Source organism: Lepidochelys kempii, chromosome 6 (genome assembly GCF_965140285.1).
Source record: "Lepidochelys kempii isolate rLepKem1 chromosome 6, rLepKem1.hap1, whole genome shotgun sequence".
In the NCBI taxonomy this organism is placed as follows: Eukaryota; Metazoa; Chordata; order Testudines; family Cheloniidae; genus Lepidochelys; species Lepidochelys kempii.
In genome coordinates, this window is record NC_136385.1 from 75,482,335 (window position 1) to 75,497,157 (window position 14,823).

Genomic DNA, 14,823 nt, shown 5'->3' on the forward strand with positions numbered 1-14,823 from the left:
CAACACTGGTCTATTTATTTGGTTTATGTGTATAATTAATAGTAAAATTATGCAGCTTTTTTAACATATAGTAGTTACTCTTTATGGGTCTGGGTCCTGAACAAAAATATTTCCTTTAGATTTTATTTGAGTAATGCTTTCTTCAGGTGAGCTCTGGTAAAGGCCATAAAATTATAAATCTGGAAACCTAGGAAGTATAGAAAAGGGAAGGAAATTACCTCAGTTTGGCATGAGGTACAATGTTACTTTCTTTAAATAAAATGTATCCTCTGTCCTTACTAACCCCATATAGGCTAATTTAACATTTCATTGTATTCTGTCATTTAGCCTTGCCCATTGCCAGACACACAAGGCAGTTCATATTATAGTGCTTGGAGTTACAAAGAGCCTATGTTTCCACTCACTATTTTTCACACCCCTTGGAAAGCATGGTAGACTGGCACCCTTTTTTCTTTCGTCATAAACGCTCTTTGACTTAAGGGAAGAAAAATGGCACATGTAATTAAATGTGTACAGTTGCAGATAAATATATATGGCATTTCATAATATTTGTCACCACAGTACCTTATTTAACAACCTAAGCTGGTATATCACACATACCACTCTTAAATGTGCAACAGTGAGCCGAACTTTAGAAAAGACTTGTGATCCAAAGCCTTAATGGTGACTGCAGGTGACATGCTTCCAGGTAAATTCCAGTGAATGATGGGATCCAGTTAGTAAAGAAATAAAGAACAGTATCATAATTAATACCAATTAATATGATTTTATGGAAAATAGGTCTTGTCAAATGAATTTGAAATAATTTGTATGAGATTACAAATTTGGATGATAAAAGCCATTGTTTTGACACAATTTATTTAGGCTTCTACAAGGCAGAAAGCAAAAATGAGATTTAGGTTCCTAAATCAGTTAGGAGTTGCAACACTGAACACAGTAATGCCTAAATTCCTTTAAAAATCTGGATGTAAGTGTCTACTTCCCTTTTGAAAATGATATTTATGTTCCTAAATCAGTTAGATGTTACAAACTAACTAGGTGTTGCTGAGCACAGCAATGTCTAGATCCCTCTAAAAATCTGAGCTTTATCCACTGAACATTTGGACTGGCATTATTCAGAATCAATGGAGAACATATTAAAAACTGGCTTAGTGATAGATCTCAAAATATAAATGTTAATGGGGAACCATCATCATCAAATGAGAGTTTTCGATGGGCTCTCACAAAGATCTGTTCTTGGCCCAATGCTATTTAATATCTTTGCTCAATGAAATATTAATGATCAGGAACAAAACATAAAAATTGCTGGTAAGTCTGAAGATGAGACAATGATCGATGAAATAGTAAATACTGATAATGACAGGTCAGTTACACAGAGCAATCTGGGTGGTTTTTAAGCTGGTTTCATTAAAAAAAAACATGTTGTAATACAGCCAATGCACGCTCATGCATCTAGGAGTAAAGAATGTAGCTCATACAGACAGGGTGGGAGACTGTGTCTTGGAAAATAATGATGCTGAAAAGGACCTAAGAGTCATCACAGATAATCAAATGAACATGAGCTCCCAGTCCTGGTTCCACATTTTTAAAAGGTTGATGAACATTTATTGAAATTGAAAACACTGAAAACGGTTTAGAAAAGAGCCACAGGAATGATCTGGAGTCTGCAGAACCTGACTTAAGTTCAATTAATTTAACTTATCCAAGACAAGGTTAAGAGCTGATTTGATTATGGTCTATAAGTACTACCTACACCTGAAGAAGATATCAGACAGTAGACAGCTCCTTAATTTAGCAGACATAACCAGATCAATCCAAATTCCTTAATTTAGCAGACATAACAAGATCAATCCAAATTCAAACGGGTAATGAAGTAATAATTTCTGTGTACTTCGTAGCTCCTATTTTTGACCAAGTCTTCATACCTCTGCGCTGGGAGGAGGCAAGTATCAGTCCTCATATTTTGGAGTTAAGGTAGTGAGACGTCGCACAAGGTCAACTCAGGCAGGGCTGGGAAAATTTTCAAAATCCAATGGGACTTAGGTTCCAAAGGGCTAGTTTCACAAAGAGACTTGGGCACCTAACTGCCTCTTCAGGCACTTATGTCTGATATTTAGGTGCCACGGATATTCACAAAACCATTATTCAGCTGCTACCTAACCCTACCCCTCCATAGGCAGTTAATTTTCTACTGGTGTCCATGAGCAAAGCTGCTAAGTTCTGAGGCTGCCCCACAGCTAACAGACTGCTCAGAGCCCTCACTCACACCTAAACCTCAACTGGATTCTCAAACTAGACATTCCTTTGCTTATCTCCCTGTCAGGGCCCAATCTGGTAGGCATGCCCTGAGCATGCCTAACCCACACAAAAGATAGCAAAGGATGAACAAGGCAGAAATGTTGGGGGCTGGCTGTGTCCCCTAGAATATCCAATATCCCAGTAGTTCAGGCACTCACCTGAGTTGTGGGAGACCCAGGTTTAAATCCCCACTCTGTGTGATTTAGAACAGGGACTTGAACTGAGGTCTCCTATATTCCATCTGAGTGCCCTAAGCATGAGGCTATTGAGTATTCTGGGGGAAAGTCTCTCAGTCTCTTCTGTTGAAGCTGTTGCACTTTGTATAAATAATTAAATATTTGTTGGAACAGAAACCTCATTCTCCAGTGAGTGCTCCAACCATCATGTGATAGGGTCAATCTCTTGCTTTCTCTCTGCCTCAATGAATATTTAATTATCTCCACAAAGTGAAAAAATTTCAAGAGAGACTTAAAGAGACCCACTCAAGAATACACACAGCCTGATAGTTAGGGTACTTACATGAGAGACCTGGGTTCAAAACCCTGCTCCATATCAGACAGAGCAGGAATTTGAAAACAGGTCTCCCACATCTCGGATGAGTGCCCAAACCACTGGGCTGTTGGCAATAATGGGGTAGGCATGAGAAAGGGCTGACCTGGCATAGGCACCTAACTCCAGCTGAGAATCACAAATGGAGATGGGCACCTCCCTCTGGCCTGTCAGAGAGGCACTGAAGTAACTTAGAGGATCTGGGCCCTACAGTTCATCCCTTTTCTCTATATTTCACTCATGGCTAGCTTAGGCAGCTCCCCACTCAGCTTACTGGTGTCTGAGGATACCTTTCCTGGGCACCTACCTCTCCCCATACAGTGCATGGGGAGCCTGGGTACCTAACTTGGGGATGTGTATTCCACTAGGTGGCAGGGTGCCTGGGAGTTAGGCATTGCAATGCCTAAATTGCCTTTGTGAATCTAGCCCAAAGTGCCTAAGTCACTTTTGAAAATGGACCTTAGCCTCCTATGTCACGTGTACTTTTGAACATTTTATCCATGGTCTAATGTGGAACTAGACAATCTGTGACAGACAGTATGTGATTATATGAAAGCTTTTCTAAAATGGAAGAGTTATCACTTCAAGAATGAATGTCAAGAAACACCTACATCCCACCCACTTCTGAGCCCTTGAACTGAGATAAACATTCAGTGATTATAGTCCAAAAGATGTGCACATGCTCAACAGGAAACCAACCAGTTTTAAATCTCCCAGATTACCCCATAGCAGCAAAACACCTTCACAGAGAAATGGGCTGAAATCTTCTCTCTCTCCCATTCACCTGTCAGTATTATTAAACTTCATTGTATAGGAGCTCTGATACTGGTTCTTGGAGCCATGAGATTTGCTAGATCTTTTGTTTTGTAATTACACAGAGAACCTCATCGTGCTTTCACTGAAATCAGCAGGACTGTCACCGAATTTTTTGGGAGAAGGACTGAACCCACAGACTTCATGGTAGATTTAGAGGTTGTTGGAGTTTTATAATTAGGATTTATACAAATGAATAATTACAAATCTTATAATTATGTATATATTTCCTAGTATTATATCAATTGCTTAACTTTTCTAACAAGAAATATTCACCTCTCTCTGAACTCCTCAGTTGTCTATGTGGATGATTAATCAGTCAAAAATGTTAAAGTATAAAGTCTATCTGACAGATTCTGTTGAGAACATATGTGCTGTAATTTTGCTGACTCCCTAGTGAAGGACAGAGTGCTGGCAAAGCCCAAAGGTTTATCAAAACACAGTGATAAATCCCAGATGTGATCTCAGCGTTTAGTACTTTCTATTTTGCTAATGTCTCCTAAAGCAGTGGTGTTGGGTTTTTATTTTTTATTTTCCAAATTCACAATAAATTGGTCTGACTTCTGGTACCTGGCACAGTGGCACACTTCCTCTCAACAACTGTAAGCCTGTCCGAAAAACAGAACAACATCTTTGAGATGGGGTGTTTATATGGGCAACTTTCAGGCACTGCAGTGAATGAGGCCCCACCTTCAAAGGGATTTCAGACCAGTGCTCACCTGATGAAAGCATGAACTGTTTTTGGTTGATTTGATTTACATGGAAGCAGCCAGCTCATTAGCTGAGCTGAACTTAAGGAAGCAAATGTAATGCACATGCAAATGTTTTTGTAGCTATTGGTGTCAATGTTGCTGCAGCTTTCCTTGGGGCAAGAGGACAAAGACAGCAGTGATAAGGCCTTGCAGAATCTACAAGTAGCTAAAGGAGGTCTAGCCACTAAAAAGATTTACATTCACAGGGCTGAGGTTAAAGAAATTAAATGAATGTAGCCAAGGCATGCTGGTTTATGTACTGAATTACACTGTATGCTGCACATATCCACTATCTAGCTATCTATTGTGACAAAGTTCCTGCTCTACCTTGGTGGGTCTTGCACTTATTGGCGAATTTGCTCGCCTTGGAGCTTCACGGCAGCCCCTCAGCTTGGCCGTTTTTCTGAATTCACAGTCCAAGTCGACTCCTCCTGTGTCTGACTAGGAGTTGGGAAGATTTGGGGGGAACCCGGGCCCACCCTCTCCTCCGGGTTCCAGCCCAGGGCCCTGTGGAATGCAGCTGTCTAGAGTGCCTCCTGGAACAGCTGTGCAACAGCTACAACTCCTTGGACTACTTGCCCATGGCCTCCTCCCAACACCTTCTTTATCCTCACCATAGGGCCTTCCTCCTGGTGTCTGATAATGCTTGTACGCCTCAGCCCTCCAACAGTCCGCATTCTCACTCTCAGCTCCTAGTGCCTCTTGCTCCCCGCTCCTCATACGCACACCACAAACTGAAGTGAGCTCCTTTTTAAAACCAGTTGCCCTGATTAGCCTGCCTTAATTGATTCTAGCAGCTTCTTGATTGGCTGCAGGTGTTCTAATCAGCCTGTCTTAATTGTCTCCAGAAGTTTCCTGATTGTTCTGGAACCTTCCCTGTTACCTTACCTAGGAAAAAGGAACCTACTTAGCCTGGGGCTTATATATCTGCCTTCTATTACTCTCCTATAGCCATCTGGCCCAACCCTGTCACACTATCTATCTATGTAGATAGACAGATAGATATAAAAACATGGGGGAAGTCAAAGGACCAACTGGTATATGATGGATATGATCTTAATATGCTAATTCATAGGAAAGTGACAAATTTTATTCTAGATGTGTCTATGTTGAGCATGCAGCCTCTCCTAAAACCATATTCTGTATCAAACTATCCTCTCAGACATTCAACTTACACAAGCTTGATTTCAACAAACTCCTCATGATCACTACAAGAGCAGATTCCGCAGACTCGAGGACCTTGTGATCTGGTCTTTTGTGACCGAAGAACCCCTCAATGCCAACCCTTAAAACTCTCAATTACAAGAATATCCTAGTTCTGTTACGTACATTCTGGTTCACCAGAGAATGTCATGTGAGGTCTTAAATGAAAGCCTGAGTCACACTAGTCATTAATGTAGTTGTGAAATGTACGTACAGATACTATGCAAGGAGATATGTATATATACTGAAAATATATTTTAAAGTCTGTATGAAGGCAGAGATCAGTGTAGCTCTAAATCTTGTCTTTTTCAACAACAGAAGTTGGTCCAGTGAAAGATATTACCTCACCCACCTTGTCTCGCTAAACAAGTTTTCTGTCAGACAGGGGATGTTTATTCACTGGTCTCTCTGTTGAAATGTAAATTAAGTATTGTCTCATTCATATCACCTGTCTAAACTGAATAGAGATGAAGTATTATAAGAATTTCAGAAAGGAACTAACAAGTATAGAAACACAGTGGGAAAACAGAACCTAAAGTTGAGTTACACTTCAAAGGTATGATGAACCATATTTGGGGAACAAAGATGACACCCCATCATCCTACATTTGATATTTCCATTCTGATTGCTTCCGCTGCTGTCTTTTGTTCCATTCTATGAACAAATCTCTTGTCTCCTGATCTGAAATGTCCTTCTTTAGGGTTATTCCTCTGTCTTCCCATAATTTTTTTAGCTCTTTCATGCTCATAGCCTCATAGAATCATGACTGACTCATGGTCACTAATCTTTAACCCTTAAAACTCTCAATAGCAAATTTAAATTTTGAACAGCATGGACGTTCTGATCCAAAACCCAATTGACCTGTGGTGATGTGTATCCTGCCAACTATGCCAAATGTGACCAGCTGCCTTGATGGACCACACTGAGAATGCCACATTCAGGGCAGACTGCAAGAAACACGGCAGACAATCCCACAAAACAGGTGGTTTATTCTATAATTAGATTCAGCAAGCCAGCAACAAAGGAGCTTCTGTAGCACCACACTGGTTAACAAGAAGCCAAAAACAGTTTCCTTTAGGCATTCCAGTCCTTGGCTCTCATCCAGACAAACAGGTCGAATAATAGAATCATAGAAGATCAAGGTTGGAAGGGACCTCAGGAGGTCATCTAGTCCAATACCCTGCTCAAAGCAGGACCAATCCCCAACTAAATCATCCCAGCCAGGGCTTTGTCAAGCCTGATCTTAAAAACTTCTAAGGAAGGAGATTCCACCACCTCCCTCAGTAACGTATTCCAGTGTTTCACCACCCTCTTAGTGAAAAAGTTTTTCCTAATATCCAACCTAAACCTCCCCCACTGCAACTTGAGACCATTACTCCTTGTTCTGTCATCTGCTACTGCTGACAACAGTCTAGATCCATCCTCTTTGGAACCCCCTTTCAGGTAGCTGAAAGCAGGTTCCAAATCCCCCCTCATTTTTCTCTTCCGCAGACTAAACAATCCCAGTTCCCTCAGCCTCTCCTCATAAGGCATGTGTTCCAGTCCCCTAATAATTTTTGTTGCCCTCCGCTGGACATTTTCCAATTTTTCCACATCCTTCTTGTAGTGTGGGGCCCAAAACTGGACACAGTACTCCAGATGAGGCCTCACCAATGTCAAATAGAGGGGAATAATCACGTCCCTCCATCTGCTGGCAATGCCCCTACTTATACATCCCAAAATGCCATTGGCCTTCTTGGCAACAAGGGCACACTGTTGACTCATATTCAACTTCTCGTCCACTGTAACCCCTAGGTCCTTTTCTGCAGAACTGCTGCCTAGCCATTCGGTCCCTAGTCTGTAGCAGTGCATGGGATTCTTCCGTCCTAAGTGCAGGTCCCTGCACTTGTCCTTGTTGAACCTCATCAGATTTCTTTTGGCCCAGTCCTCTAATTTGTCTAGGTCCCTCTGTATCCTGCTCCATGATTTTTCCAGGGATTGAGGTGAGGCTGACTGGCCTGTAGTTCCCGGGATCCTCCTTCTTCCCTTTCTTAAAGATGGACACTACATTAGCCTTTTTCCAGTTGTCCGGGACTTCCCCCGATCACCATGAGTTTTCAAAGATAATGGCCAATGGCTCTGCAATCACATCCACCAACTCCTTTAGCACTCTCAGATGCAGCGCTTCCGGCCCCATGGACTTGTGCTCGTCCAGCTTTTCTAAATAGCCCCAGACCACTTCTTTCTCCACAGAGGGCAGGTCACCTCCTCCCCATGCTGTGCTGCCCAGTGCAGTAGTCTGGGAGCTGACCTTGTTCGTGAAGACAGAGGCAAGAAAAGCATTGAGTACATTAGCTTTTTCCACATCCTCTGTCACTAGGTTGCCTCCCTCATTCAGTAAGGGGCCCACACTTTCCTTGACTTTCTTCTTGTTGCTAACATATCTGAAGAAACCCTTCTTGTTACTCTTTAACATCTCTTGCTAGCTGCAACTCCAAGTGTGATTTGGCCTTCCTGATTTCACTCCTGCATGCCTGATCAATATTTTTATACTCCTCCCTGGTCATTTGTCCAATCTTCCACTTCTTGTAAGCTTCTTTTTTGTGTTTAAGATCAGCAAGGATTTCACTGTTAAGCCAAGTTGGTCGCCTGCCACATTTACTATTCTTTCTAACATCAGGATGGTTTGTCCCTGTAACCTCAATAAGGATTCTTTAAAATACAGCCAGCTCTCCTGGACTCCTTTCCCCCTCATGTTATTCTCCCAGGGGATCCTGCCCATCAGTTCCCAGAGGGAGTCAAAGTCTGCTTTTCTGAAGTTCAGGGTCCGTATTCTGCTGCTAAAGTGAGATATTACTGAAAACATAATTCACCATATCTGAGGTTCTACCAATCCCAAAGCATCAGACATTTACCCCCAGGTCAATATATATTTCAGATTTTACCGAAATATCACACTGTTAGCCAAACTAACTAAAGACTTTTTAAACAAAAGACAAGAAGAGAGTTGCTGAATGGTTAAAGAATCATATACATACAAGTGTTTTTCAGTGTTCATGGATCAGGATCATAGCAGTGATGGAATAGACTGCTGGCTTGCAAAAGTCTCTTAGGTAACTTCCGAAAGATTGGAAGGTCCTCAGTCCATAGTTTAAAATATCCCTTTTAGTTGTAAATCCACAGTCCAGAGAACTGAAGCAGGAATGGAGCAAAATTGAGATGTCTCAGGTGTCTTTTAAATCTTTTGCCATGTGCATGGACATTTACTGTCCCAAACAAAGCCCACAGCCCCATGTATGGAAAGTTATTGACAAAGATGGAGTCTGAGGTCATATGTCCATATCACATGCCCTTACATGTTTTGCTGAATCACAGGGATGGCCATTGGCTCCTTGCTGTCTAAGGCATCCTCTGGAAAAGCTATCTGGAGAGTTGATTCTTCTTAATGGCCCATCAAGCTTGAATAGTCCATTCACAATGGACTGGCAAGACTGGATGTAAACTACCTTGTGAGTGTTACCCCAAGAACAAACATACTTGAGATATAAATACATAGCCAATATTCATAACTTTAGATACAAAGATGATACCTGGATTTAACCAGGATAATCAAACTTGACAGACTGTAACTTTTCCATTGATACCTTACATGATATACTTTGTACAAGATGTGTTGCAATTTTATAATAATGGTATCAATAATATTATAAATTGTCACCCATCTTTTATACGGTGTCACGTTGCACCTAGGTAGTAAATGGGCAGTGCATCTACATGCATGAAAACAGGATCACAACCAGTCATGGTTGCAAATGCTGCAGAAGACTTGAGTGAGACAAGGCTTCTTTAGATAGGAGGTTAGCGTGTTAAGTTTAGGCTCTAGAAAGCATGTTATGATTTTGTTTTATAGCAACCTTTTGTTTCCATTATTCTTACTCACTATCTCTTGACTCTTAAATCTTTGACAACAAATTTATTGTTGTTTTCACTATAAATATATCTCAGTGCCAGGGTACGAAGCTAAGTGCTGATCTTAAGTTGAATCATACATGTCAGTGTGTATACTGTTCGCTTGGGAACAGCAGACCTGGTACTTGTGTGAGTGTTCAGTGGATAAGGGGCTGGACACTACTGGGAATGCTTCAAAAGACTCCGGGAATAGAGTACACCTAGTGTTAACCTGAAAGGTAAAGTAAGGGCTGGCACAGCCCAGAGGAGAGTGCTTGGGTGGCTAACAGGCTGATGGTGTCAGGAAGCTGACACCCAGTTAAGCACAAGCCAGTCTCCCGCTCACTGGAGGAAGGGTGGTAACAAGTTGTCTCACAGTCCTGGGTACCCGAGAATCATCACAGCCTTTATATAATTTCTTTCAGGAGACTGCACACACACAGGCTTTTACTGAATTACAGTGACAAGTCTGGGCATCCCTTTAAAATAATACTTATCAATCTTCACAAAAATCAAACATCCTCATGATGAAAAGAAATTCACCCAGCAACAAAATGGAAGCTAACAAACTGCAAGCAAATACATTAGATTCTGTTTTTAAAACCTAAGGCAGGAAACCTCTCACTCTTCATTCCCTAAATGGAGAAGCTGCATTCTGCTATCTCTCAATGAGGATCCAAAGGAAAATTGCATTGCTTCACCCTTCAACTTCCTTTCCTATCAAGGAAGATAAATTTGAGCTTTCTGTGATGTTTAGTCTTATTATCAAATCCCCATCACAATCATCATAGATGGACATTAATTCACTGTCTTTCTCCAGTTCTTTTATTTAGCTATCCTGCTCACATGACACACCTAGGTTAGCCATTGTCTCTGAGGTTCATTGATGCCTGTTTACAAAATTTATGCATCTTGCTCTTTGGGTGAGCATCCATTATTCTAAATCTATATATTTGTTTTTCCATTGCTGAAAGCTACTTTCAGTACAGGGAAGGGCTCTCTCCATGGGCAATAACCTTGTGAGAAGTATTAATATAAAACTCATTCGTTCAATTCTTAATATTTTTGACATAGAAGTTGTTCATGTATTTTTCCAAAATACATCACCCTAGGACATGATGTCTTCCCTAATGATTGGAGATTACCAGCATCCTGAGAAATCAGTTACAGATGAAAAATATGGTTCACAAATTTAAGGGTGTTTATTGTGAGATGAAAGAAAAATAAAACACAAATATTAATCAAATAAACAAGTGCAAGTGGGACATTTGAGGCTCTGGTGTGTAACCTGTACCATAAATCTGAGGGGTTTAGCTGCAATGCGTATTCCAAAATAACTTCTTCTCCAACCTTACTAACCTGTAACAGAGAGCTTCGCTCACTACCTAGTTGTTCAGATCGTCTTGTTTCCAGGTTCTCCTAGGTTTTCTTTTTTATAGTTTTTTTAAATCTTTGGATATGGGAAACATCCACCTTATCTCCTCCCTCTCCATTATTCAGCCACGTTCTATTGCCTCTGTACTAGATGTCTTTCTCCTTCCTATTTGCATTCCTTCAGTTTGTAACAGAGTTTTATTTATTGTTGTTCTTTTATTCATTTGGGAGGCACTCAAAAATTACTGTGATGAGCATGTCACACTGTCTGGAGTGGGTCATGACCATGAGTGCCAACATTTGGGTAGACTGTCAAAAACAGGGCAGAAAGCCCAAACTGTTGGTACATTCTATAATTAGATTTCACCAACCCAGTAATAAGTGTGAACTCCTAAAGCACTATAACAAGCTTACCGGACAGTCCCCTTGGGCATTCCAGTCTACCTTGCCACCCAGGACTATGTGAAAGATGGTAACTTTACACCAAAAATCAAAATGATATTCAGGTTATTCCCAGTCCCAAAGGACCAATCACTTACCCCAAGTCATTTGTACTCAGATGTCCAACCAAAGACAATGCCTGTAGCCAATCCTGGGCTAAGCTAAATTAAGAAAAGAAATGAAAGGTATTTACAAGATTAAAACAGGAAACATATACACAAAAATGAGTTACAGCCTTATATTTAGAAAGGTAATATAAGCTAAGCAGCTCTATACGGCCTTTAGGGCTGACCCATACAAAGCAGCATGGGGAATCTTTACCCCTCAGAGTCCAGACAGCATAAAGAGATCTAGGCTACGTAAACACTACAGCTTACGTTGGCATAAGTTATGTCACTTGGGTGTGAATCAGATACCCTCCTGAGTGACAGAAGTTACACTGACCTAAGCGCCAGTGTGGACAGCACTATGTCAGAGGGAGAGCTTCTCCTGATGACATAGCTTATGGGGGCATGTTTTTAATGCCGACGGGAGAGCTCTCTCCTGTCAGCACAGAGCGTCTTTGCCACGTGGGCTGCAGCAGCACAGCTGTACCGGCACAGCGGCGTCACTGTAGGGAGCACAGTCAACAGGCTGTTTGTCCTTATGCTGCCTTACAATGGTTCATTTGGTTTCAAAGGCCCTCTTGTCTGCAGGACCGGCCCTTCACACCAATGAATGCGTCTTTTCTTCTTTGGTGGGTTACACAATTACACAGGTTTACAATGCAAATGCTCCCTATGACATTACACCATAGAAGACAGATATTATAAGTAGGATTAATATATGCAGCATCCTACAAGCATTCCATTAAGTGTAAATACTAAACAAACACTAATATCTATTTTAACTGTTCCAACCCACCGGTGAGCCAGACTGGTTTCCAGCCATGCCTTTGTCAGTGTTCAGTGAGGCTCTCGGCCTTGGCATGAGCTGGTGTCTGGCCTGCCAGTGTCACAGAGGTAATATGAGTACCTAGGTAGATATTTTTATTATACTTATTTATTAACTTCAATGGCCTTCAGCTAGGGATAATTTAGAGCAAGTTTTCTGGTGGATTTGGGGCAATTTAACCTACCAATATTCAAAATTTTTTAAAAGAGGGGATGGATAACTTTAGAAAGCAGACAACAGACCATGCCTATGAGTTGCGCGTAAATACTATTTCCCCTATTCTCCCACTTCAGGATACAGGTAATTTCTTTTCAAGTCAATCCTGTGGTGGGAGAATAAGGCCCTGGGTGCCCAGTTAAAAACCCATTAGCCCCTAATTGCAATTCCCAAGTTGGCCACCCTATTGTACCCTGCTAACCATTTTTTTAAATGTATGTCAATTGTATTGAGCCAGCACTGAGATGACCAGAACAGACTACTATCCAAAGTGGTGTGAGAAACCATACGACTTGCCATAACTCACGCTCTTCAAGTGCTGGACACTACCTGTAATAAATAGTTTTGTTATATCAAATTGCAAGAGCAGAAACTTTGTGTTTCCAGCACACTTGCTCTGTAAACATGCCATGGAATTGTAATCTTTTATCAAACAACAAACAATCCGTCATATACATATGATGGGAGGTTATGTAGAGCGTACACTATGTCGGATACTCCTTTTGTCTAGCAGCATCAGTCACTACATATTATAAGGTGCTTCCCTTGCATGTTGCCTGACTAGGCACTGCCCCAAACTGTAACTGGAAGTGTCCATGTATACAACCAACTTCAAATCCTAGTCCGAGTTTGTAAAGATATAAAGTGTTGAAAAGTTTGTTTCTGGAACCCTAATATTGGACTAAATATTCAAGAGTGAGTTCAGCACTTAGTGCACCTGAGATGGGGCTAGTGGTGGCTCACTAGAGGCCAGACTAGTCTCCAGATTTGCAGTGTCTGGCCTAACAGGTCCACCATGTACTCTGTTCCCTAATTACAGGGAATCTCTGGCATTTACCCACTTTAAAAGTGAGTTCTGCTGCTTGTAGCTGATTCAGGGAGTTATTCAAATAAGCAAGGTTCTCCTCCAAGGTTTGGCTGAAATCCATATGATTTCCACCTTGATTCCAGACAGAGGTGTATTAAAATTTATTCTTGTCAAGGAGTAAAACGTTTTTATTTTGTGGTTGATTCTTTGAATATAATTTGCACATTCAGAATGCATGAACAGTCGGCCTGCCCCAAGATTTTTTAAAGGCAAAGCGTCAAGTCATTTGAAAAGTAATTTATCGTGGGTATACAATAAGGTTTGGGATTAGACCTGTGACGTCAATGACAGAATAACTGAAGCATCCTTAATATAGGTTTTCGTTGAACAAGTGCCTAGGTTAGTAAGCGATTATGATTCAGCATAAAGAAACAGTAGAATATAGACTTTAGGTGCATGAGGAAAATACAGTATTTCATCATGAGAAGATATAGAGTATTATTCTGATGTCATTTTCACTGGGGTAGGTTTAGAATAATTCCACTGAATTTGATATAGTACAGCAGTATATTACTGTGTAAATCTGAGGAATATTAGACCATTATTTCAACATTTAACATAAGTACAACTTCAGGAAAACTTCTTCCATGCTGCTTTTTCATACCCCTTTTAATATATGTTTGAATACACAGGTAAGAGAACTCCAGTAAAAATGCCAAATAGCTGGCTCATTTATTTGCTTTCTTGTTATGAATATAAATGTTTAACTTTCTATCCTCACTCTTTTTTTCATTCTCCCAAACTCTGTGACAGAGTTGGACTATATTACTTCAATTAAATTATTTTTATAAAGTAAAATTTGACACAAGCCATCTTGTTTGTCTGTTGGACAGTTGGGAGTAAAATGTTTTGTTAAATACTTGCTAAATACATGTTTCTGCTTTTTTTATTATTATTATTAAGCTGACGAGGGAGCAGAAAATATCTTGCTGCCAGAGAAAAAAATGTCAAGTTTCCAAAATAAACTAAAAGAACACTCCATTTCTGTGGCCTAATGGATCACAGTCACATGCCTTAGAACAGGCAGGTTGAATGAAGCTATTCATTAATTACAGATACTGTGAAAATGTGAAAAACAGGGGGATCTAACTCTCCTCTCACGTCAGTTTTACTCTGGTGTAAGTCCATTGACTTCAGTAGAATTACTACAGATTTACACTACTTTGTGTGAAAGAAATACTGGAGCTTGGGGAAGCTGCAAGTCTGAAGGATGTGGCTGCAGGATGAGGTGAAAGGTAAAAATGGGGACTGAAGAAAGAGCTAAGGATGAGGTGTAGTTGGAAGGTGGGAAGAGTAAAAGAAAAGGGACAGTGTGAAAGTGTAGTCTAAGGGAGGGATAAAGTTAAGCATGATAGGTAATAGAGAAAGGTAAGGGAGATGGGTATGAGAAAATCCTCTCTCCTATATTAAGCCAACAACCTAACCTTCACGTTCAGTTCCTAGCCTTTG

General features: G+C 40.7%; 1 long non-coding RNA gene across 1 annotated transcript in view; it reads right to left on the reverse strand.

Moving 5' to 3' along the window:
* Positions 1–11,810, reverse strand: part of LOC140913871 (uncharacterized) — a 29,353-nt gene extending 17,543 nt beyond the window's left edge. The window contains exons 1-2 of the long non-coding RNA XR_012159679.1: positions 11,735–11,810; positions 11,456–11,518 (exon numbers count right to left, since the gene is read on the reverse strand). This is a non-coding gene — a long non-coding RNA (uncharacterized LOC140913871). The remainder of the gene's footprint in view (positions 1–11,455; positions 11,519–11,734) is intronic.
* Positions 11,811–14,823: the final 3,013 nt, after the last annotated feature.